Source organism: Neopsephotus bourkii, unplaced genomic scaffold (assembly GCF_033783945.1).
Source record: "Neopsephotus bourkii isolate Nb327-2 ecotype Australia unplaced genomic scaffold, CSIRO-AGI_Nbou_v1 NB_936, whole genome shotgun sequence".
In the NCBI taxonomy this organism is placed as follows: Eukaryota; Metazoa; Chordata; class Aves; order Psittaciformes; family Psittacidae; genus Neopsephotus; species Neopsephotus bourkii.
The window spans coordinates 2,924,840-2,950,526 of NW_026901430.1; the positions used below are offsets into that span (position 1 = coordinate 2,924,840).

Consider the following 25,687-nt stretch of genomic DNA (forward strand, 5'->3'; position numbering starts at 1 on the left):
TGTTTTTCAAAAAAAAATATTCAGTAGAACAATGAATTTGTTTCTGTCACCATCTTTCTTTCATCATAGCCCATCAGAAAGTCTAACTGACTAATGTAACACGTAAGCATATACGCTGACATACATACGCATTCAGCACTGTGAAATTCTTGCCAAATATGAAATATCCTTAGATAAGATACCCATGTATATGTAAGTAAGTGAATGCTCTGATGGACAGATGTGTTTCTTTAAAATGCATTTCCTGGCTTTTGTTTTGTATTTTTAAAAATATATTTTTAAATGTATTTAATAAAAATTACATTTCAAAAGCAATCCCTGTGAAATTTACAAAATGCAACTGGCTACATGCATGCACTGTAATGACTTCCCAGAAATTCAGGATAAAGCAAACCAGCTGAAGTCTGACATTGCTGATGCCCAGGCTGGTATTTTCTGAGTAAGTAAGAAACGCCAGAGTAGAAGGGCATCCTGCCCTGTCCCCCAGTCCAGCAGGAACAAAGACAAGCGTAACAGAACTGGCACATCATCTGCTCAGCAGCTGTTCATTCCCGCTCTGCAGCTGGGAGCTCATGCATTCCAAAAGCATTTGGTAGTTTCACTGAAGCTCTTCAACCTAATACACTAAATTGAGGGAGCTATAGGACCGAGCAAACAATCAAAAAAGGGTAGAAAGCTTCTGCACAGCTGAAAGGCTTCAGACAGAGATTTGATCCCCCCTCCTATGAATTTTTTTATCATCTTTAATCTAGAACACTGCCAGTCTCTGAGGAACGGAACTAAGCTATGTCCTGTTAGGAAATGAGGTGTAACACTACAAAATGTCAAATTCTAAGAAGTTTTCCACTAACACCTGACCCTTTACCAGTTAGCTGCTGACGACTCCATAGCACTGGAGCTCCTTGGTCCTGTCAGTCTGCAAATTGTATTTGCTGACTGATCCTCCATATAGCCCACCCTTGAGAGAAACAATCTAAGAAGTTCATACCGCACTCCTCTCCACACTGAGCCTCCTCCGTTCCTCAGTTCCATGCAGTGCAGGGAAGACAAGAGCCCAGCAAGGTCCCAGGTGCCTTCAGCCCCAAAGGAAACCATCAACTTTGTGACACTGGTGAAGCACATTCACACATGAGCTCTTCCCTACCCAGCACCACCATGGCACAACCAAGTAGGACTGCAATACGCTCATGTTTAATACCAGTACTTTCATTAAAATCTGGGAATAAAATACAATGTGACAAAGAAGGGGAGGAGAAAAGTATTTATTTTAGCACTTTACACTTCATTTGAAACTCCATAAAAGATCAACTGGGACTGTGTAAGTTTATTGCAGGCCTAGCTATATTCCTAACTCTTCCCAAGTTTGAGTACTGAAGACCTTTCACTTCTTGTTTCTCAAGTTTCACTTGAGAAACTTGGCAAAGCTATTACATAAAGAGGAAGGAATAAATTCAAGATCATGTTTCCACTATGAACACGAAAACAGACAACTCACCTGGAATGGGTATGAATTATCTCATCTGCTGTAGATATACCAAATAATTAATTGCATACATTGATTAATAATTATTCAGATATACTCACAGAGATAAAACACCTAGTAACCAACAAACAGTATTGTTCCACACAAAAGTTTGCCCAAATTAAAAGGCAAAGTATAAAGCAAGGAAAAGTTTATTCTTATGATGGAGCTTAAAGCACAAGCAATACATAAAAATAATACCAAGCTGATTCAAAAACAGAGTACAAATTACATTTATCACTGTTGGGTGGTACATTTATCTTAAAGTGGAATATTATGACAACTGAAAATAAAGTATCTGTTTCCAAATGACGCTGAAAAATCACTTCAGCTGTTATGTTGTTATAAAAGCAACATATCAATCATTTCACAGTAATACTGCACTCAATTCAGTACCAATGCTGGCTGTACTACTCACATTAAGTATACCAAAGTACACACAGTTTCACTTTACAATCACTAACTTTCACTACTTAATAGCAGTATATTCAGTGCCTGTAGATATGCTTTAATACTGAAATACTTCTTGACATATGAGGAAAAAAAAACCAAACAAGAAAAGTTTTACAGACCTCCCTGGTCTTCCACTGGGAAACCTTTCTGTTAACAGGAAGGTTAGCTCATAAGTAAAAGATCTGAGCTATAGTTGAAGCCTTTCCCAGCCTTCTCTGAAATTCTTAAACAAGGCATTTACAAAGTTTATTTTTAACGTCCACAGGTGCCTAATTCCCATTAACCTCTTGATGCCTTGACCCTTCCATAAGTAATTTGCCCATAACACTATGACTGGCATCCAGTTCAAATTCTGAGCACTGCAACAACCCTTTAGCATTTATAAAGAACACTGAGCTTACCAAAGAAAAGTTGTCACAGATGGAAAGACAGACTATTACTGTTAATAAAGCAACACAGCTCTCTAACAAGCAGCAATGAAAAAGGAATCCCATCTACAAGATTTGCAAATAATAACAGTAGTGCCAGAAGAGACAAATTACAAATAACTGAATACTTATTGTAAACACAATGCAGAAGTAGCTGGACAAATCTCAGAACTGCAAATCCCAACAAGACATAAAACAAATGAATTAGCGATTCATCCTTTAAAATGAACTACATGAATAATTGTATAAGCAGTTAATATGTCAGGACACAACAGAAAATCCTGATGAAGGCACAGGTATGCAACCAGCACTTCCTGCTGGATACTCCCTCTGCTGAAGAAGTAGATACTAAGTAACAGAAGTTTAAGTTTTGGCATAGAAAGTATCTTCTCCATAGTGTGCAAAATATTAGGTGATGAAAAATAGCAGGAGCTGTGTCAGTGGCCCCAGAAACACAAAGAAGTTCTCTTGCATATTTCTACTGACAATTAATTCAATGTCTTCTTTCTTTATTTTTTATTCACACGGATGAGAGACCTGTGAGTTGCAATAAGCTGTTCACTGCATAGTAAACCAATGCGGTACTCAGGCCTGCAAAATTCATGGCTATTTGCTTAGCATGCCCACCAGATACAGTTGCTATTCTGTGGCTGAAGGCTACAGATACTTATATTTCCTCTTACCCAAACCTAAGAAGTATATCAGCATTCTTAAGAATAACAGGCTGAAAGTCCATAGCCTCAAGCGCTATGCAGATAAGACTTACATTCAAAATTCATTCAGAAAAGGAGCTTTAAATCCCAGTCAGTCACTTTATCATTATAAATTATGGCCTCAGACCTATAAGGCAACTTGAAGAAAAGGTAAAATTGTTTTGCAGCAACCAAACTCCATGTCTCTTTTGGTTTTTTTAAACACATTCAGAGCCACTTGTTGCCAAGTTCCTTTCATTCATTCTACAAACAGCTTAGAACCATTTACTATGCAAAGAATTTTTATCTGACATCCTTTGAAATTCTTTTGTCTATCTTACTGCAAAGGAGGAATGAACTGATTTTAATTAATTTTTCAGTGAGATAAAATTCCAGCAAGTCTACAGTATCCAGAATTCAAATTGACAATTGTCATCTTGAATACCATTCATTAAAAAGCACTCATCTCTATGAGAATTATATTCCTTAGCTGATGATATCAACCCTTAGATTTGTAATTTAATTAAATACTCACTTATTTAGAGGTACATTCTCCAAATACATGCATTTGTACTCTATAAATCTATGTTTGTTCAGGTCAGACTTATATTCACAACAGGACTTGTACACTAAACTGAGCTCTCCTGGGCCTGCCACCATTTCTACCATCAATTCAAAAGTATCTAAGTCAAAATGTTTCTTGTCTGTGAGCTTCTGTCATGGCTGTTGGGATAACTTCACTCCAGAAGTTGAACTAAATAATCTATTTTTCTTTTTGATCTGGTACAGAAAAACCTATATCTGACCCTCATATTATCCCCTTACTCATGTAAAACTGTTAAACTAGCCTGTAGCAAAGAACTTCACCTAAGCTGTTCAGGAAATGTTGAAAGAAAGACTTAAAAGCGCTCTCTTTAGTTTTTTAGTCATGACTAAAAAAATGCAGGACTGGATGCCTACTTAGCAACACAGATCTCCAGTTCTAAAAATAATTCCCCTCCACCTGCAATATCCTTGGAAGGCTGACAAGTTGCCCCAAGATCTTCAAACTTCTACAGAGCATTTCTGTTCCTTTTGCTCTGCTTATAAACAGAGATCCCATGAAATATAAAAAAAAAAACCAAAAAAACAAAAAAAACCACCACGGACTAAGCATAGCTTTAACTAAGCTTTACTGCTTTGAAAACCTCTAGGTTTTCAAAGGTTTAGGATAAAAACCTAAGCAGCGCCCAGCTGCCTATATACTAACATCCAATAGGCACTTGATGGTGCTTTACAATCCAGCAATCTCAGAATCTGCTCCAGTTCTGCTAGAAATACCTGCCCACTGACTCTTTATTTAGACCTATTTACCCTGCCACTGCTAGCTGTCCTCACTATACTTACAAGTACTTAAGCATCTTCCCAAACAGTACTGGTGGGCAAGTGAGAAGAGGGAAGAACTGGAGAGAAGAAACACATACCCAGAAGGGAAGATTAGTCCTGCACGCTGGAGAGAGGGCAACGTGCCTTCAGAGGCAAGTGGAACATCTATCACAGAATTCTAAGACCAAGAGGCATAGGCAGATAAAACATTGCTATTTTATTTCCCCATTAACTATGTTTACCAGAAGGGTAAAAGTGAATTTGGATATAATCTGGGACTGCTCAGAAACTGGACACAATGAATTCCACTTCAGGGAGTATCGTCTACATATTCCCCCAAACAGATGAGTTATTTCAGCAAGCAGGAAACAAATCTTTATTTCTACTAATTCTGTTATCATCATCCCTTAGGCCCATACAGCTCATCTGCTGCCCAACTGTAGCTGCATGCTTCCTCAGAAACAATCTGAAACTGTGTCCTTTTCTGCCCTTCTTTTTTATTATACATATCTCATCCAGCATTAGGAAAATCATCAAAACATTTATAAGAGCTAAAATAGTAATTCTTTTAAATGGTCATAGCTCTTAATAACTAGTACTTACAGGGAGCTCTGTTTGAATCACTACGGTAGAGACAGTTCTGTTTTTCTCTTTGTAATGAACCATGCATTTTTACTCAAATGTAACAGGATGCTCAACTCCCAGGGTAACAATCAGAAGAAGAGCTCCTGTTTTATTCTGCACACAAAGCACATACCGTACTTAAGTTTTTGTCCCTAGGAGCTGAAACCATAGCAGAAGTTTTACTAACAGTTTAAGGAAATAACCTTTTAAAAGTTTTCATACTATACAATTATGTCCTAAAGCAATTTTGATACAAGTTTCCTGTGGTTATAATCACCTTCATGGTACATATAGTTGTCTTCTCATCTATTAACAGTTTTGTAATCCCACAGCCCTTTTGTGCTGGAACACTAAATCAGCTTTGGAGGGGAATTTCGCACAAATGCAAACAAACAACTTCTGTTAATAGGCACAGTGCTATTTAAGTCTTTTAGTGCCTGTAGACAGCAGGCATCAAGAACACATTTGTGACCCCCAGGCAAGGCATCAGAAAAAAATTGAGATAACAACTTGGAGGTTTATTTCTTAATTACAATGAGCTGTCTGCAAATTCTGGGCATGATAGCCTTGAATTGAACTCATTCATCCTCAGTGTAGGAAATTGGTATTTAAGTTGTTTCTGGGTATCAGTTTATAGTAGATAATCAGATTTACTGGAGTGTGGCTCTGTTTGAAAAATCCCTCATTTCCACTTCTAATTTATTTCAAACTTTATCACTCATGAGATTCCCATTAATACATTTTTTTTCTGAGGCCCACCATCATTAAGTCATGCTCTCACGTTCAAATAATATTCCAGAAAGTTGGTAACAGATTTGTTGTCCTCCTTTAGCTCTCTCATGCTCTTCACATAAACCACAAGCTGCTCCACAGATTTCATTGAAATAAAAATACCAGGACATAACTTCCCCCTAGAATTCACCATAACCTCAGGGGTCAAGGTTAGGATAGATAAGCTGTCCAACATAGCTTTGCAGTTTTCACTCTAACAGGAGACAAAAACGAGACTCAGGAAATCTCAAGCCCTGCTCTACAGAAGACAAACTGAAGCACAGAGCACACAGGTGAGCCAGCAGTGCCCCTTCATTTCAGCCCAAGGAGACTCCTTCCCTTCCTGGTGGAAAACTGGAAATGCTTTCCTAACTACCTCCCAGATCTGAAGTTATTACAAGTTTCTTTACAAAATACTTATGAGCACACATGTACACGTACACTGATGATGTCCCAGAGAGCAAAAGAAGAAAAATGCCCAGACCCTCCACTTTCCCCTTTGTCCTCCAGTTTCCTGGCGTTTCTCAAAACAAGTTGTTTAAAAACGACAAGAATTAGGGACACAAAATGCAAGTGGAAAATCCAAGACAAAGTGAAACTGTCTAATGAAGACGACAAAGACAAGCACAACTTCAACCGGGGGGGGGATTCACAGTTGATTTATCAATGGATATCATGTTCCAATGTTAGTTCCAGAAAAGCTGTCAAGCTCAGTTTTCTTGCTGAGCCTGCTGCCATGAATCTTCCCCTGAGATTTCACATAAACAGAAAAAGTAAAAGAAGTTAATTGTAGAGGACCTTGCTATAATCTAACACAAGCTCAGAGGTAGAGGAAGAACATGTACAAGCCACTACAAATATTTAAACAAGTAGTTCAGTGTTTGATTACATCAGTCAAGGCAAATTTGGAATTGTACAGACCTGCCAATTTTCTGTCAGGTGACATCAGGAAGCAGGCAGCACCTATCTGGAACATCACACCAAGCCCTCCATGCCCTTTCTACTGCTGCAGCCACGCAGCTACATCCTTCGGCTCCACCTTGCCTGTCCTTTTCTTCCTGTAGCATTTCCAAATCACTTGAGCATATTCGGTTTTGCACAGCTCTACAAATACAGCTGGTTTCCTTCCCTTTAGACTGATTTCTCATCTTACTTTTCTCCCTGGATCTTCCCTAAATGATGCACAACCTGAAGTCTTGAACCTTCAGCTTTTCCCTAGCACCATACTATCACATTAGAAGAAATAGGCAGTGGTCTCTGTGGACAGACACCCAACAGTAACACTCTTCTCTAAGAGCACTTTCCCTTTGATTATATTCCATGATTTTGACTCCTTCAATCTCACCTATTATTTCCCTCTTTTTTTAAAAAAAACTAATCAAATTCTTAAGAGAAAGGGCCACAGTAGATTTTTCATACTGTATTGTAAGATGCAACAGGGGAGTGCTACCTGGTGGGGTTTTTCCTTTTGAGGATGTAGCCAGTTTGGGGTAATATTTAGAGGTATGTGTCCTAAGCATTCAGCTTTGATTTTAAATTCCTCCAGAAAGGTATCCTTTTTCACATGTAGAAAAGCACAGACATAGAATACAATTCACAAACAAACAAAACAACAACAACAACAAAAAAACCTCTTCAGTTTTATTTGGAAAGAAAGACAATTACTAAAGGTACTCTGGTACAATAGCCATGCACTTCCATACAAACGATGTGGCTCTCAATAGCTTTATTTAGAAGTACAAGCCAGATCCTTAATATTCTTTTACACAATATTTTTAACTGATGTGGTGCTTATGCTTGCAGAATGTTTTGATGCATTTACACTGCATTTGTGATTTGATCTACAGCTCTACACTTACTCCTTAGGTGTGTGGTAATCCCCACTGTTAAAAAGGCAAAGCAAAACAGAAATGCTGAACACACACTATTTAACCAATCTATCTCAAAAGAGATGTCAGAGATATATTTTATTATTTCTAAATCGAGCCATTGATCAGCAAGGTGATGGGCAAAGAAAAAGATCTGCTAACTTAAACTGTGCGACTCTTATTTACACTGCATTTCTAATCAATAAGGTAAAAACATTACTAAAATATGAAGAGTCATGGGTTTTATTTACTGCTGCTTCTCATGGTCTGGTGTGAAGTCAACCATCACATGGTGCTAGAATTGTTTATACTTCATACACTATCACTTTATGGCTGCAGCATATTAATGCCACATTAGTTATGCAGAAATGGTTTAACATTTTTAAGTTCTAATGAAGGTGCCAGGCATCTCTGGCTATATTCTTGGGCATTATCCTCAGGTATTAGCTCATCGTGTAAATACCCTGCACACTGACAGCAACTCTTACGATAAAATAAAAGCTTGCAAACACTTGCTCACAGCTTTCGTTTGTTCTTTAAGAACACTAGAGAAAGATTTAATGTCCTTTACTTATCTACAAACAAAAGCACATGTGGAGGAGGAGTGGGCAATATGTATTTCTCTTGTATCATTTCTGTATTTGACCTTCAGTAATTCCTTTTAAACATGATAACTTAACTTGTCTCCATCTGATAATAACAGAGAAAGCACATTTAGTATCCAACACAATGATGTTTACTGAAATGTCAATGGTTACTCATTAAGAACGGGACTGGAATGGCTAACACTTCAAGGGCCCTATTTGTACTGGCTTGATTTATGGCATGGTAGTTACAAGCAATGATTAAACACAATATAACCGTCTGTGAAAAGTTCTGGACACTGAAAACTTAAAGACAAATTTTTAAATCAGCAACATAGGCACCTTTGTTCATCTGAGAATTATGATTTAAAAAAAAAATCACCTTTTAGTTAATTTTTTTGGACCTTGATTATTTTTATTACTTTGAGCACATGATCTAAGTTTAGAGTAACAGCATGTGTGTATGTATATACACACACAAGATGACTACCAGTATTGCTCAATTTCCATACATCTGGCACTTGTAGATACAGTTATAAGTCTGAAAGCACAAAGGGTTACAACCATAATACTCAACATGACTCCAGAAGCTGCTCTATTAAATATCCAATCAACTGAACTCAAGAAATCCAATATGTAAATAATTCTATTCATATTCAGAACAGAGATTACCTTAAGTCTTCTACATCTCAGGTCTCCAAAATAGATCCCATCCTTATTCGCAGCTGATAAATCTAACCATTACAACATGCATTTCCGACTAAGAAAACAGAAACAAGTTCAGTTCAAGATCAAGCCACAGAACAGACAAAGCTTTAAGTGCTATTATTAAGTGAGCTGTTTCTGGAAGCATGGAAGGAAAACGGTTTCCTCTTTTTCAGTCTAAGTGGAGCTTTAACAAAGAAACTTTGAAAATACCACTTACGTATTGATACACAATGAGAATCCACATAATCTAGAAACATCTGCACTCAATTTATGCCTCATTCTGTGGAAACAGGTAGGCATATTCAAACATCCTTGGCTCAAGAAAATAAGGAAAAGGAATATCAAAACTTAATCCATGTGAGTAAATAAACACTACTCATCAACAGAAAGATGAGAAATGTCTCCTCTCCTTGCACACCAGAATGCTATTCACAAAGTCATCTGTCTTTTATTCCCTTGGGGACTTTTTATGGAGATTAATTTCTGTGCTTTGTTTCATTATTATTCAAGAAAGTGCTTTAGATTTTCTGTTTACATGTAATACCAACAGTTGAGTTACACACTGCATTGTTAGGATGCATATTCCCCAGTATTTTGGGACTCATTACAGCTTTTAAAACACCTTGAAATCATTCTCAATTTAGAACTTACAAATAAAGCATTTTCATCCTCCAGATGGTATTTTTTCCTGACATTCTATTAACCCTCTATCACTGATATTAATATTTCAATTTCCACTAAAGATTTTTTTTTGTTGATGTTGCTCAATGAGGTTTTTAAATTTATTAAAGGTACATTAAGGTAAAACCAATGGCATTTAATATAGTGAAGTAACTGAACAGGTAACACCTACAAGCTATTCAAAAAAGCTGGGAAGCATCTAAATTACATCTCCTGTCAAGTATAAATACTAGTGACATTACAGCGCTGCATAATGCTAACTGCAGCTATAAATTATACAGAGATTTCTACATGATATTACACCAATTTTAAGATGTGTGAGGGCTTTCAAACAAATACCTTTAAATAAACAGAAACCACTTAAACATCAACAAAAAGAAAAGATACAGCTTTCCTAAAGTTAGGCAGCAATGTCAGGCACTAGCTTCATCCACATGAACTGATTTTTAAGCCTACCAATAAAGAATCTTATTTTTTTTAGCAAATTAATATTTATGTAATTTTAACCATAGGCAAAGATGAATGAAGACTGAAAAAAAGATTGATAAAATCCGCTCATTTAAACATAGTCTCGTCACCATGAAATGCAATAGAGGATTCTCAAGAACAGATTTAGCCACAGTGCCAAGATAAAATTTTAACCAGTACCTTCTTTTTACTTTTTTACATCAAAATCTACTACTGCATATCATAACAACACTGGTGTTATAACTGAACTTTAAAGACAAGCAAACAAAGGTGGCAAAGCAAGCACTGCATCTCCTTTTCCTAACCTGCATAAAAGCTGCCCAAGTATTACAGTACTTCATGCAACTACCACTTTAAAACAGTAAAGAAACTAAACTGAACAGTGACTGCTGCTATATAAAATGGCTTAAATGTTTGCTAAACTACAGTTCTATATACCCTATTCTCACGAATTTCAAAGTCAGAATATCCTGTAACTCAAACCAGTGGAACAGACTGGGCCTTTAGAAAGAAAGAAAAACTGTATTAAATTCTGTTTGGCTTCATGAAAATAAACTGTTTTCACTTGTTCATGATTTCAAGGGCAATATTTCAAAATAAAAAAGTAGACTTAATGAAGTGAAACAAAACCCACTCTCAACAATTCAGTTGCACAGCAAAAATAAATGCTACAACATAGAGAAACACTGCTTTTGTTTCTTTGATTACCATAATGATCAAGAATTGCACAGCAATAGCTAAGTAATTTTAAAGTTTTTAGGATTAGAATATATCCACTTCCTAAGTCTTGTATGATTGGCTTCCTTTAGTTAGGTCCTGAGAAGCTTAGAGACATTACCTGAAGATAATTGTTGTGATGCTGATTTACAAGCTATAGGTTTCTACAGTTCCATTAGATTACCACACATGGGTTACCACACATTAGATGCGGTAAGAGCTTGTGTACATATGTATACAGAAAGTAAATACATTTGGTACTAAGAATAAAACACCTATATTAATACATAGGAGATTAATTTTAAAGCTGTATTGTGTGCTATATAAAAATAGGGCTGGGAGTGAGCTGGGCAATCTTCTAGCTGAAAAGTTTCATCACTAAATAATGCTGTTTGGCACTGATTAAAAAAAATATAAATTTGCAAATTTGGACAGAATTTGGTTGCCCATTCATTGATCATGTCAAACAATGTTTCCTCTTCAGAAAAAGGCAAAAAGAAATTTAAAAAAATGCTTTAGAATTTCTCAGTTTACATCTCCCAGTGTAGTGGTTCTCAGTCCCTATTCCTTCTTAATTTGCTTATGAAATAAACTTCAAAACATTCCTGGTTTTGGCTCTATTCCCAAGTCTCAGATTAAGAGATGGCATTGGACGTAGGATATGAAACCCACCTGTCTCTCTCTGTCTTTAAAGATGGACCGTATTTGTACTCTATAGAGAAGACACTAGTAACAAAGCACATAATTAAAGAGAAAATGGAGCATTTTCTCCTAGTTTCAATATATGGACTGAACAGTTTTTTCTCTTATCTGGAATTTAGAGCAAAACAAAGCCTTACTTCTTTTCTACCATGAATTTTTATTAAAAACACCCTAAAAAAAACCCCATAAAACAACAACAAAAAAAAAACCACCCAACCTTGAAGCCTTCTTGCTTACCATAAGAAAAAAAAAAGACACTGCCAAGCAAAAATACCAACATTACTCAACTGATAATAGTACTGACCTTATTGATATAGTATCTAAATGAAGTCTTAAAAGTTCAGTAACTTATGGTAATCTCCCATGAACATTACACGTTTGCATTTGGGAATGGTAACATCAACATATAAAACCATTTCTCATAGTCTGGAGTGGCTACTCTAGAAAACTTAATATGAATTGCTCACAGCAGTTCAATGTTGCTCATATATGCTTTGTGATGCCAAAACTCAATTTTGTAACTCATAATCAACTACCAAATATTACGAAATGAATATAAGCAACATTAAAAGGCAATTTCTTCTTATATTGCTTACTTATCAACTGATAACTTAATCCGTTGAAATTAAAACAATTAATATATTTTATGGCAACTGCTAAAGCTGCTGACCATAAGTAAAATTATTGTGCTTTATAGACTTGAAAGTCTCTTTATCTAAGCAGCAAATTTAACCTAACATTTATAAAGACAATGTAACTTTAAATAAAGTGTGTTAATGAGACATTAAAAGGTTGCACAATTAAATTGTAGTTGACTATGTTCATACTAACTCTTCTCTCCAGTTTGTCTGCAGAGATAAGAATCTGCTTTAGTCACATAATAAAACTGCACAGCATGGCACAGAAATGATGGCTATCCATCTGTATTTATACAAGTTCATATGAATGACATCTTATCCCTTCCTTCTCATTCCCTGCTCAAACCGTTACTTAGGGAAGTAAACCAGGATCAAATCCTCTGCTGAACCACTTGACATGACTTCACTGATGAAATCCATGGCACATTTCCACACAGGTGGAAATACAACATTTGGTGACATATGTCACACCAGTGGAAATACACCTACTTACACCTATAAGAAGCTGGCCCATTTCCTCTCAATTAACGCTTTATTTAATAAGCAACACCAAAATATGAGTTCTCAAAATAGCACTGCAAGGTTCAAACAACAGGCAACGGTAATAGTAAAGTTCCCACACTAAACTTCACATTCTACATCCTCCAATTTTTTAATAACCAAATTATTACTTACTACTTACTTACTAAGTGCTTACTACTAAGATTTACTCTTATATTCTTTAAACACATTCAGTCTATGGCAGCTCTGATTTATTGAAATGTATGGAATTTATGGAAATCCACAGTACAGATAATGGGCTGATAAAACTCCAAATGTTACAATGATATAATTACATTGTAACAGAGCGCAGCACTAACATTCTGCCAAACATGCGTGAAAATGCATTGCACAGATAAGGAACATCACTGTTTTCGGACACCAAATCATCTGGACAAATGCAAGAGGCATCTTTACAACAACAAAGAGAACTAATTATGCACACGCACTATATCTGAAGACAGTCTGCACATATTAACTTAAGAACTTCAACCACCAAAATGCTATTTTATACAAAAAAAAAAAAAAACCACAACAACACAACAACAGGACACCTTTCCATATAGAAGTAACTAGTCAACATTATGTAAAATCCATCATGTCCTAGGGTAGGAAATATCTAGATGCAAATTCTGACTACAGGGCTGCTCTTCTGTAACAAACTGTCCACCCATATTACAGGAAGAAGAAGAAAGAAGAAGAAACACCACCAGCCACCCTGCCTATAACCAGATTTTTATCACTTAAAGCCAGACAGTAACACAGACTTAAACAATAAAAATTTACTAAGATATGCATTTAAACACTATCTTAGTATTTGAGGGCACTGCATGGGCAGTACATCAAACAGAATGATTTGCATTTTATAGAGGTGAGATAGAATTTGTGTAGCAGCCAAAGTACTAATAAAAAAGAGGGAAAAGGAAATAAAGACTAAAGCTCACAAACCTATTGAGTTCTCAATCCAACACTGACCTCATGTTGGAGAACCTGGTATGTGGCACTTCCTCCGCAAAAAAAATTAATAAGGGTGTAATTTACTTCCCAAATTCAGATCTGAATAAAAATATGTAGGAAAGAGATGGTGGAGAAAGGCTTACCTCTGGGAGAGACTATAAGGGGAGGCTGGTGATGGGCAAGATCAAAGTTGTGAAAAAGCAGCTGAAAGCAGAACTGTGTGGATTTCAGTTCGCTGGACTTCATGAAACAGAAGGGCTCAACACGATGAGACAGAGCCCTGCAGAAAAGCAGACAAAATTCTGGATGAAACAGGAGCTCTGAGAAAAGAGCTGGGAAAGAAATTGAGGAAAAGAATTGAAAGTCAGCTCATAGATGCATCTACAACCTGGATGTATAGAAGGTGAGGGATATTTAGTTGTTACGGTTTAGAAAAGACCTCAGATGGTTATGGAAGAATGAGACCTGCAAGCATGGTTCTCAAATACTGTGAACAGAAAGGGCTAAGAGCTGTGCAAAAGTAGGAGTAAGAGGAAGCAGGAAAAAGTGGTAAATGGTGTAGAGAACAAAGTCAGAAAAACACAGCAGTAGTTTGGAGCATGAAATAATTTGGTGAAAAAGGGGCACCAGAAGCACCGTCTGTGGGAAAGCAGTATGGTCTTCAAAGTTGAAAAGGGGTCTGTGGTTAGTGGTACACATGTGGATGACAGAATTTGAAAGAAGAAACTTGTATATGAGGAGTAATGAATATTCCTTCTGAGGATGGCTTATAGGAGCAAGCAGGAAGGCTTATACTGAAGACTGTCAGAAAGCATATAATGAGCAATGCTGCTTCTGCATTAGTTTCTTTCCCAGTGACACCTCCCCTGTCCAGTAGCTGGCTAATGCCTTGAGTAACAAATGAATTCAGAAACAAAATGGGCTGCACAGCTAAACCAGAAAAACTGTATCACACATAAGAATAGCTGAAAAAGTGTTTTCTGGAACAAAAACAAGTGTTATGAGAGAAGTAGTTTACCCACTTGCTTTTAAAAAAAGATATCTGTGTTGTTTCAGATAAGCAAGACAACCTCCATGAATCTTTCTATTCCACAAAAATGAAGCTAGAAGGTCTCAGTCCTCCAACCAGTATGTGAAAACCCCATCATATTCCCCACTCCACTGTTGGCTCTTACCACTTTTTGGAAACAGTTTCCACAGGATCAGAGAACTCATAAGAGGAAACACAGTGGAGGCCAGTCAACTATCGCCCAGGTTTGGATTCACTGCCAAGCACACCAGTCCACCAATCATTAACCCTGAGCTTTCTCTTCTCTAGGCTGAACAGGACCAGCTCCCTCAGCCTCTCCTCACAGGAGAGGGGCTTCAGACCCTTAATCATTCCAGTAGCCCTTTGCTAGACATGCTCCAGGAGCTCTATGTCTCTCTTGTACTGGACACAGTACACCAGCTGAAGCCTCAATAGGGCTGAGTAAAGAGGCAGGATAACCTGCTGGCAGTGTTCTTCCTCATGCAGCTGAGAACACCACTGGCCTTCTTGGCCACAAGGGCACATTGCTGGCTCATGGACAACTTGGTGTCCAACCAGGACTTGCAAGTCTCTGTCTACAGAGCTGCTTTTCAGTTTGTCAGCCCTCAGCATGCACTGGCACATGGGGTTATTCCTCCCCAGGGAACTTGCCTTTGCTGAATTTCAAAAGGTTCCCCTCTGCCCCTCTCTTCAGCCTATCTAGATCCTTCTGAATGAAAGCACAGCACTCTGGGGTATCAGACACTCCTCCCGTCTTTGTATCACCAGGCAAACTTGCTGAGGTGGCACTCTCAAAGTCAATGCAGTCACATTCATATATGCCATCTATGCTCACCAAGTTTCTGTAGTCATGACCCAACACAAACCTCTTTGGTAGATGAGGCAAATACACTGCATGCACACACTGCAGCCAGTACTTCATTAATGACCACTTAAGTCCCAAGAGAACTCCCTTTTAGCAGATGTTCCTTTAGAAGTTGAATGCTACAAAACACACTCCTCTGCAACCCCAACATCATGTCACAGTCTGTGAACATTCATATGAAGAAAATTATGCATAAAGTGATTACTCCTTAGAGTAGAAAACGATGCAAGAGCAGCTGTGTGAAAATGTCTTCCAAAATAGCATTCCAAATCTACCTACAGTCCTGAAACAGAGTTACAAAAGGGACTATTTGCTTACAACCCTTTTCAGATCTAACCCCCAACCCTTCAATAATGGAAACGTGAATTCTTTGAAATACATCAAAATGTTCTCAGTTATTTAAGACTGAAGTCCATATAGACAGAAAGAGATGCACAGGTAAGACATATACTGTATCAAAGCAGAACTTTATACTTAAAACCCCTAGGGGAGGAGTTCATACATTTCACAAAACCCTCAGCAAACATCAAACATCTCTGCATTCAGGAAAGCAAACAAACCAAAACACCAAAAATGCAAACAGCCTACAGGCAAACCAGAAAAATACACCTGTCACTGGAACAAGCACTACTGTCTACTTAAAAGGGGCTGTGAACTGCAAGAGTGCAGTAATTGCTCATTAATGCTACAGAAAATAAGCGCTGCAGAGGGAAGCCTTCCAAAGCAACAAGCCAGTGCTAAGCCCAATTCAACATTGTCATTTCATTTTCAGTATACTTATAGACAACACATTTAACTGGAAGTTATCTTTTCCCTCCAATCTTACACTGCTTGTTTTCTAAAATGCTGAAATGAGAATTCTGTACTAGACAGTAGAAAACAATACAATAGCCTCACACTACAGCGTCAGCCAAAGTGATGAATATAAAATACCTATGTTTTTGTTCTTTTAAATAGAGAAATTCAAATCAAATAGTTCAGTATAACAGAATAAAACCAAAGAAAATAGTTTCTTATTTTCAATAATACACTCAATATAGTGAAGTTCAAATTTGTAGTAGAGAAACTGTATTAAATAAAATGAACTAGCTTAAGTATCTTTCAATCAATTTTCAGAAATACTCTGTTAGAACAGCAAATACAGGAGGAAAGAAACTGACCTGTTCACTCAGTATAGGTTAGTCCACTGGATATTTAGTATGGGGGTTTTCATTAGAATTTTTGGGAATCCTCAGTATTTTATTGAAAGAAGTTTTCAAAAAGAGGTTTTCATTAGAAAAACCTGCTTATATTCATGTTTTTAATGTTTGCATTTCTGTAAGTCATAAAGAGGAGTCATAACATATCCCACTCATAAGACCCCCGAGACTGTTTGAGATAACACCAAGACACTGCATATTTTCAGCTTTATTTAGTCCTAAAAATATTGTCAAAGGACTGACTACACAGTAACACCTGGGTAGAATGTCAGGTGTTAGCAAGACGCAGGCAGTGCCATTGAAATCTTGTTGACTTGATGTTTTTTATAGTTGCAGGTGTTGAATATTGACTCAGTAGTACTGACACCTGATCAACAGACAAAACTAGGTGAGCAAGAAATCAGAACCTTCTGAACTGCAGACATAGCACCATGAGCAATTTAACATTTGGTCTCTAAAACATTTGAAACTAGTCCCACTACAGTGACTGAAGCAGAGAAAGGACACACCATTCTCCCACTCTGTAAAATGGGAGCAACAAATATTTCTAACCAAATGGAGAGGATGGCTTTTCATGCTTTCCAGAGCCCTAAGATAATGATGAATTAAGCAGCACTATTCTTCTTACATTTTTTCAGAGTAAGATCATTTAAAAATTAAATTAATAACATTTAGACCTCATGAATCACATGGAGGTAATGTCCCGCCTGCTCCAGTCAGCATCACTGTCAATCCTCAGCATCTCCTAGCTCAAGGAAAAGAAGAAAGTACACACTTACCTATTCCTAAACCGCTACTGCAGAGCAAAAATGTTGCCTATCTCCATATGTAACTACAGACACATGTATAACCAACCATGCTGTTTCTTCAGTTATAAAGCTTAGCATTTTAAATTACAACGCCACATCAAATGAGTAATAATAGATTTTCTTTGCCACATCTTTTCTCTCATAACACTGCTTTTATAGAACTCCAAATATACTTCAATGGCTTTTTTATACATAAGCCATCAATACAATATGTTCATTCACTTCCACATCTGACTACTTGAGATGTTGAGTAGTAATTTGCATTCCCACATTCTTAAGAGTTGCTTTTAATAAGAATTTTCTTCTTTTTTTGGTGACATTTAGATTTTTAAAATTTGGCAAATTGAAGTAACTTTTCACTTTCAAAGAAAATATTTTATTTATGTATCTGTAATACAGTTTTCTTGCGTTTTTTTGAAGATCAGAGGGTCACAGAACAAAAACTACTGGGAACGTGCTATTCAGAAAACTTGTAATCATTCCTTGAAACAAAACTGTGATATAACAAAAGAAAGGCAACACCCACAAAGGTTCCTAAATCCTCAAGCTGTTAAAAGATCTGAGTTCCTGAAACAAGCCAAAACCCTCAGAACACACAGATGCATTAAAAATACATTAACTTCTGATGATTTTGTATTATCGATATATGCTATCTATAGGGAAAAGAGCAATTAGTTTATTAACAAGCCTGTATTGCATCTGAGAAGTATTTTGCAATTAGCCCATCTCATTACATGAGATGCATAAAATAGGCTTTGAAAAGAAACTGTGGAGAGGAAAGAAGGAAAACTATTGGGCTGAGCCTCAGCTTCAGATGGACAGCTCTTTCCCTACTACAGTGTATCTTCCTATTTGTGATTCACAAAGTATTCTCTATAACACCCATACATTAAATATCAAACTGCTCCACGTTAAGCTTCACAATTAGCAGTGAAAAGACAGGCACTAGAAGTGGTGGGGTTTGTTACTGCAAAAACATTTGGAGATGTAGTAGATGTTTGAGGTGCTTGCCCCACCACACGGACAGCTGGTGTTTATTTCCACAGTACAGTGCATCTGAGTCGTTAATTATCAGAGAAGCATCAGTGCAATCAAGATGGGTATCTACAACCTCTGGATATTATGAGCACAATCAATGAACGACTATTACTAAGATAGTTATACAGTTGGAAAAAACAGCATACGTTTAAGCTATAGAATTGGGGGGGGGGGGGGGGAAGAAAGGGGGGGGATAGAAGTTCTTGACTTTGATTTGAGGATTAGAACAAGCAAACCCTATACCTGCTAAGGTAAACATGTTGGCGTTTAACACGGCAAGACAGTTAACACCCGAGAAACAGGGACCTCTCTACGTACCACAATCGTATCGATCGCCAGCCTAAGCACTCACCAGCCAAGCCTGCAGCGTCAGTCTCGAGCTACGGCTGTACCGTTTATCGGGGAAAAGAGAAAAAAAAACACACCAAAAAAACCAGTCGAAAGCAGCAGTTCGCCTCGCCTACAACTGGAGACTGCCGGATCCCACAGCCAGCACACGGGGAACGCGAGACGCGCGTTTCACAGATTACACCTGAGAATCCGTCAGGAGCAAGGCAGCCCCATGCACCGGCGCGAGGGAGCGCGGTGCCGCTGCCCCGGCAGAACCACCTTAGCGCTGCGCGCACCGAGGATGCGGCGTTCCGCGGGCAGGGAGCCGGAGCCGAGCGCCGCTCCCGGACGCCCCGCGGGGACGGGGGTGAAGGGGAAGCGGGCGGCGGCTCTAAGCAGCGCGCCCCGCCTTTCCCCGCGGAGACCCGCGCACACGAGCAGGGGCCGCCGCCCAGCTTCGCCTCCGCCGGGGCCGGGCACCACCATCCCGGCCGGACGGGCAGAGCTCCGCGCCGCGACAGCCATCCCTGCCCGCTCGCTGGACAGCGCTGCAACCGCGGGCGAAGGAGCCCCGCTGCGGGTGCGAGGGCAGCCAGTGCCTCAGCCCGCGAAGAGCCCGCATCGGCCGCTGAGCCGCGCGCCCTCCCGCCCCGCTCCGCCGCCTCCCGCACACATACAGCGGCACGTACACACCAGGCAGCACCCACAAAACACCCCCTGAGAGCGTCCGGCAGCTTCCGCTCCGCCGGGGCAGGGCACCCCGGCGGGGCTGGACACACCCCGGCGCGGCCGCCGCCCGTGAGAAGCGAAGTTCGGGCGCCCGCGGCGCCGCTCCCGCCTACCCCAGCAAACTTACCGAGCGCGGCCACCGGCTGAACTTTCAGCAGCGCCCCGGCTCAGCCCCGCCGACGGCTTCTCCCATCGCCTCTAGGTGCGGTGCCCGCGCCCCGCTCCCCGGCGGCTACGGCGCGGGCGAATATAAATCCACATTGCCGGCGCCTCGCGGCTCCCCTGCAGCCCGCCCCTGCCCCTCCGCCCCGTTGAGGGACGGCGCCGGCTCTGCTGCTGCGGCTCGACCCGCAGCTAACGGCGGTGGCGCGTCAGGCTGCGAGAAGCCAAGGCGTGAGAGGAACGGGGCCGGGCTCGGCGCAGCCCCGCCGCTACCGCTGCTCTCCGGCGGGTTTCTGTCAGCGGCGCCGCTCGCGCTCAGGGTTTGGTGGTGCTTTTTTTTTTTTTTCCTCCTCTCTTTTTCTTTTTTTTTTTTTTTTTTTGCCCTTTTTCGGCTCCTTCGCCGTTAATGAGCATGCCCGGGAGAGCTGCGCAGGCGCGTTACCGAGCGCCGCGCCTCAAGTCGGCTCGCACCGACCGCCAGAGTACCCGGCGTATGTGAGCTGGGGAGTACCGAGATGGGGAGGTTTCGGCAGGGCTAGAGGAGTAGCCGGGGCAGTGAGGTGAGAAGGCTGCGCCCGCCAGAGGGAAGGGAGCTGCCCCTCACCCGCGGGGTCTGGCCGTCTGCGACGGCCAGCGGCTCCTGACACGCATGGGAAAGGGAGGATAAAGCCAACGGCAGTCCTCTGCGTTTGGAAATAACGCGGAACACCTCTCTCTAAATAATTTACCTTGCCGAGGAAGTGAGGCTGGTAGCGGAATCGGCTTGGGGGCGTGCTGTTAATTTATACCTGGTGCTTCAAGCGCTTTCCTTTCACTAGCTGAGCTTATTAACGCGGGGATCTCCCGTGGCCACCTCCATTAACAGTCCCGGGGTTGGTGCAGGGGAACTTCATCTTCTGGTGATGATCGCTCTAATTCCATTATCTGTACACTGTGTATCCTCAGGAGGACATGCAAAGGCGTAAAGGTGATTACAGCCTGCTTTTTCATAACAGCTAAATCTGCATCTGCAGTTACTAGTAAAGATTTGATTGTGCTGAAGAATCCCAGGGACTGGCAGTGGTGTGCCTCTAAGGCTGGACCCAGCTCATTAGTCCATCTCCATCCCAGTTACAGTTTACATGCATGCTGCACACACAAATCTATGCAGTCCTTGAAGTCACTGTAGTTGTTTACATTATTTACCCTGTCCGTTCATCAACAGGAGCACACTGGAAAAAAATGTGTAATTGACAGTTCCTTTTAACTTTGTAAGTTTCTGCATAGACTACCTTAAGTTTCTCTTAACTATCTACCATGCCCCAGGACATATTTCATTTAGACAGTTTCTGCTGTTTACATAAGTATTTGGGAAAAAAAAGCATCTTGAGAATCAAAACCAGCTTATGAACTGGCTCCTAAGTAAATAATATATATTTGCCTATTTAATAGCTTGTGGTGCATTAATAAGTAAGACCATCTGTAATTCTAATGCACTGCTGCCAATACAGAACTTTTCTATCATTGTTAATATTTGCCCTTTGAGCTGCCCCTGCCCTGAGCATGCTCTATCAAAAATAAAACTCAGGTGCCTGTGAAAAAATACTTCTGGAGTCATTTTTCCTTGGTTCTCCAGGTAAACACACGCATAGGGGTTTTCTTCCCTGCCAATTTGGTCAGTCTGCAGGGAACAAAGGAGAAAATGAAAATTCTCACTGAACAGCACTGCAAAGGTGATGAAGGCACGGACCCAAAACACAGCCCCCTTTCCAAAGCTTGTGTATTGGTATCTGCATAAATGTGAAGCACTGGAGGTGTGTCTCCCCGGTGAGGTTTTAGTAATTCCAAAGCCGTCCTCTTTGAAAAACAAAGGATGGGAAGATGAAAAGAAGGATGAAGAACCACAAAAGTGATAAAGTTTACAAATCTAGCATCAGAACTGCTGCTTACATGAATGACAGGGTACTGACTTTGTATCTTCCTTTCTAGACCTCAGGTGTTTATTTCCTTCTATGCTATGGATTTCTAAAGACACAAATCTAAGATAAGAAGTTGGTTTAGTTCTTCAGAATGAAATCTCCTTTCAGCAGTACTCCGGAAATCTAAATCTGCCTCTCCCTAAAGAAAGCACAGCTGTAAAGATCCTGAGGTAAATATAGAGTCCTTTAGGAAGTCTGTTCTATCTTTGCAAAAGCAAAGTCTTGAACTACTGGTTATACATTACTTTCTTAGGAAGGCCAGAAGTAACCAACCAGACCTGTTTCTCACGAATCTTCAAGCTGTTAAACAAATTTCACCACAAACTCAATCTAAAAATACATTATGTAAAATCAGAACAGTCCTCTCTCAAAAGTTTATCTCAAATATCTGTGACTTTGTCCTGGTAGGTGGAATCATTCTTCAGCAGTATAGATCAGTCCTGAACTACTCTGAGCCTAGAGTAAAGAATATATTTTCCTTCCCAGGAGATGTGGTTGTTTGCTTTCTTCTCTCTCTGGACAGAGTTTAACATTTGCTTTTCATCAATACAAGAAATAGATACCACAGGCTGAGCATGGAAATAAAAAAGAAAAATATCCTGGATAAAATTGCTGTGTTAGTCACAAAACCATAAACCAAGGTAGCTGACTAGTCTAGCTTCCAGGTTTTAAGATACTAGTCAAGGAAATACTCTGTGCTATTAGCAGGCAGAGATCACACATCATTATTAATGCTTCTGCTTGGAATGCTGTGGAGTTGCTTATTGTAGTCATTAACACATAGTAGTCATAAAAGTATGATATCTTCATCAAGGGAAGACATAAAAAGATAACTAGTAGAGGTGGACATTGAATCCTACCTTTAGTCTCTTCAGCCAGTGCTGAGATAAATGAGCTGAACCTGATAAACTCAATACTGGAAAATTATTGCCAGACACCAAGTGGACTATCTGGTATATATGGTAATTTCAGATACCTGTGGCACGCTTCCTGGTGAGTTGGGGTTTGGGAAACCAAAAAGGTGTCCTTGGAGTACCATGCAGATAGTACACATTCATCTGTGAGAAGACAGACCGGAAGGTGTGAAACTTAAGGTATATTCTATGCATATTCCAACAGAACTGGGAGCAGATTCCAATGCAAGATGAGACCCACTGGATAAAGAGAAGATTTCTTTTAGAGGAGCCACCCCAACAGAAGGAACAGATAGATTTTTCGAAGAATCAGAACAAAGATGCTTCTAAGTGGCAACAAGAGCCCTTAAACACATCAAACCTAAATGTAACAGAAGTGCATTGAGCAAAAATAAATCTGACCATCAGATTTCTCAACCTAGTATGCTGAACTGGCTTAGGAGAAAGTGCTAGGTAAAATATTGCTAAATAACACTGGTGGCTAATGGAATTTTCTTGAATTAGAACAAATGTAGGTTTATACAGAACTGCAGCTGCCTGCCTCCGTAACAGTTTCCTCTATAAGTAGGAAAGGGTAGTATCTCTAGTGCACAGATGCAATACTAGTCAACACAGTACTGATGCTAAGGACTTGCTTGATGCCTTTTGCCTAGCTGAAGTTCAGAAGACCCTCCTGAGTAATTCATTGTCTTTAACTGGTAACTGAGTTATGCTGAAGCATTAGTTTTAAATTATTCCCATGCCTCCTGCGGGAGCAGAGATTGCTGCCTGCATTGTAACTATCTCCATTGAGACCTGAGATGCAGCTGCTGGTCTCACTGCTAAAACAATCTATTCAACCCACCTGGGGCAGGGTATCACCACACTTACCAGAGCTCTGTCAGCCTGTGCTTTTGAGAATGTTGCTGAAAGTCTCTCTTTTTGCCTCTTTGAATCAGATGAAGTAGGCAAAAACTTCTCTGAAATTTTGGGGAATTTTCCTGCTTTACAAGACTGCTTCCTGGACAACTGTAAGATAGGATAAAACACTTCCCTAAAAAACTGAAGTGGGTGGTTGGTGTGCAGTTTATGGAAATTATTCTTTCGTACAGTTAACATACTTCAAAACACAGAGGCAGGAAATTAGCCAGATCCCAGCACTGACTATGCTTTCTAACACATTGAAATACAAAAGTTCCCTTCTTTCTTTTTGGTATTCTCAACAGACTGAGAGAAAACTATTTAAAAAAGAAGGTGAAATATTTACAGTAAGTCTTTTAATACTGGTAGGAAACAACCCATATGTGAAGGGCATTGAGATCCCAGCTGTCTGCCAGAAAGTGACAGAAGGTAATGAGTAGCACTAATAACATTGCCCTGCCCCTTACGTGACAGACAAAAAAAGTTATAAGGACATCTGAGACCTTGTCAGACTCCAGAAGGACACCATTGGGGAAGTTCTTGTGTACATCAACGTGGGATTCCAACCGTACTGCAAAAGGTTAAATTATTTTCTAAACCCAGTTGTTCATACTTGATAAGAACTGAGGAGACCAATCCATCATTCCTAGCTGCGCACAGTGGTTTTGGAATATTTCCATCTTTTAAAATGATACCTTACATGAGTGATGTAGGTGCATCTGCATGTAGGTGTTGATGTAAAACAGGATCAAAAAACAGTAACACAAACCTAGCTGTACCTGATGTGTACTTACTTTGACAAGGCACAGATCATTACACAAACTGAAATGTAAAGGAGAACTGGGATAATTTTGTAAACTTATGAATATATTATGTCATTATTTATTTTTCTAGATCTGTTCCTATTAAACAGGAAATTGATACATGCCACTCAAGTGACCCAATGGGGCAGTCTTGCCCTTAGTTTGGGCAGTCCTAATTTGTAAGAGATTAGGAAGGAGAAAGTGAGGGATGAAATGCCAGTCAGAAGTTTCTACTTTCTGAACCAAAAGAAATGTCCAGAAAGTAGGGAAAATTGTTCTATTTCCCTCTCACTGAGAAGAGCTGAATTTTGTGAAACTAAGCTAAATATACATAGATATTAATAAAGCATGTAAAATTGCACTACCTTACAATTACCAATTCCCAGCAAGAACAGGTTTTGCCCCAGACTTTCTACCAGAAACCATAAATCATGTAGTAGAGCTAAGAGAGGGCTAAGTAACTGCAGTTTTGGATGGGATACCATTTTTCAGAAATTGTACCCCCATAACTAAGAAGATGACTAGAGAGAGGTTGGTACTTTTGAAAAATAAATGAAACCTGATGTATTTTGATAGTCATCCTGGTGACAAATGTACCAGAAATAGGTTTGTTTATAGAACAGCTTCTACAATGGAACAGACTGAAGACAGCAAAGCTGCCTTGTGCCATGTTCATAGGTTATGAAAAAATTAATACAAACAATACTGACTCTTTCTTCAGGCTTTGCATCACTGTATGATGCCCGTGTCCTTTGCTCACCTTTTACATTTTCAAAGACTTTCATAGTTTTTACAGTTTTGTCTCTCCCATTCAGAAGGAACTTCTGTAAGTAACCGCAAGGCTTCTTTCAAAATTAACCTTTAAACTATGCTGTTCCCAGATGCCTACTAGACTACTTGACAACATTTAGGATGTTCATACATTATGACCACTGCACATTGACCAAAACTGTAAACTTGATAACTTCCCATCTATCTGGATTAATCGATTCTTGTAAACTTATGTCTCCAAATATGCACCTTTTGCATAAATATGCCTCCCGTGTCAATGTGCAATAGGGAGACCAGAAAAGTGTCACATTTTTAATGGCTGGAGGGGGGTGTTACATATTTTCCTATCTCATGAACACAAGGTGGTGCTAATGCTCCTGTCACCAGTACTGATTCTCCACTTCCCCAGTAAGCCTTACCTGGTGATGGTAGCTCATGTGCTAGGTATTTACTTTTCCTTA

At 39.6% G+C, this 25,687-nt stretch overlaps 1 protein-coding gene across 5 annotated transcripts in view; it reads right to left on the reverse strand.

Annotated features, from left to right (window-relative positions):
* The window catches only part of TENM1 (teneurin transmembrane protein 1), a 363,157-nt gene that overhangs the window by 296,193 nt on the left and 41,277 nt on the right, over window positions 1–25,687 (reverse strand). For 3 of the 5 annotated variants that reach the window (XM_061358104.1, XM_061358103.1, XM_061358100.1), the window contains exons 1-2: window positions 19,846–20,178; window positions 13,862–13,998 (exon numbers count right to left, since the gene is read on the reverse strand). The gene's annotated coding sequence lies outside the window, so the exon portion shown is untranslated. Of the gene's footprint in view, window positions 1–13,861; window positions 13,999–19,845; window positions 20,179–23,622; window positions 23,761–25,687 lie in introns of those variants that run through there. The other 2 variants (XM_061358101.1, XM_061358102.1) reach the window with 2 other exon arrangements.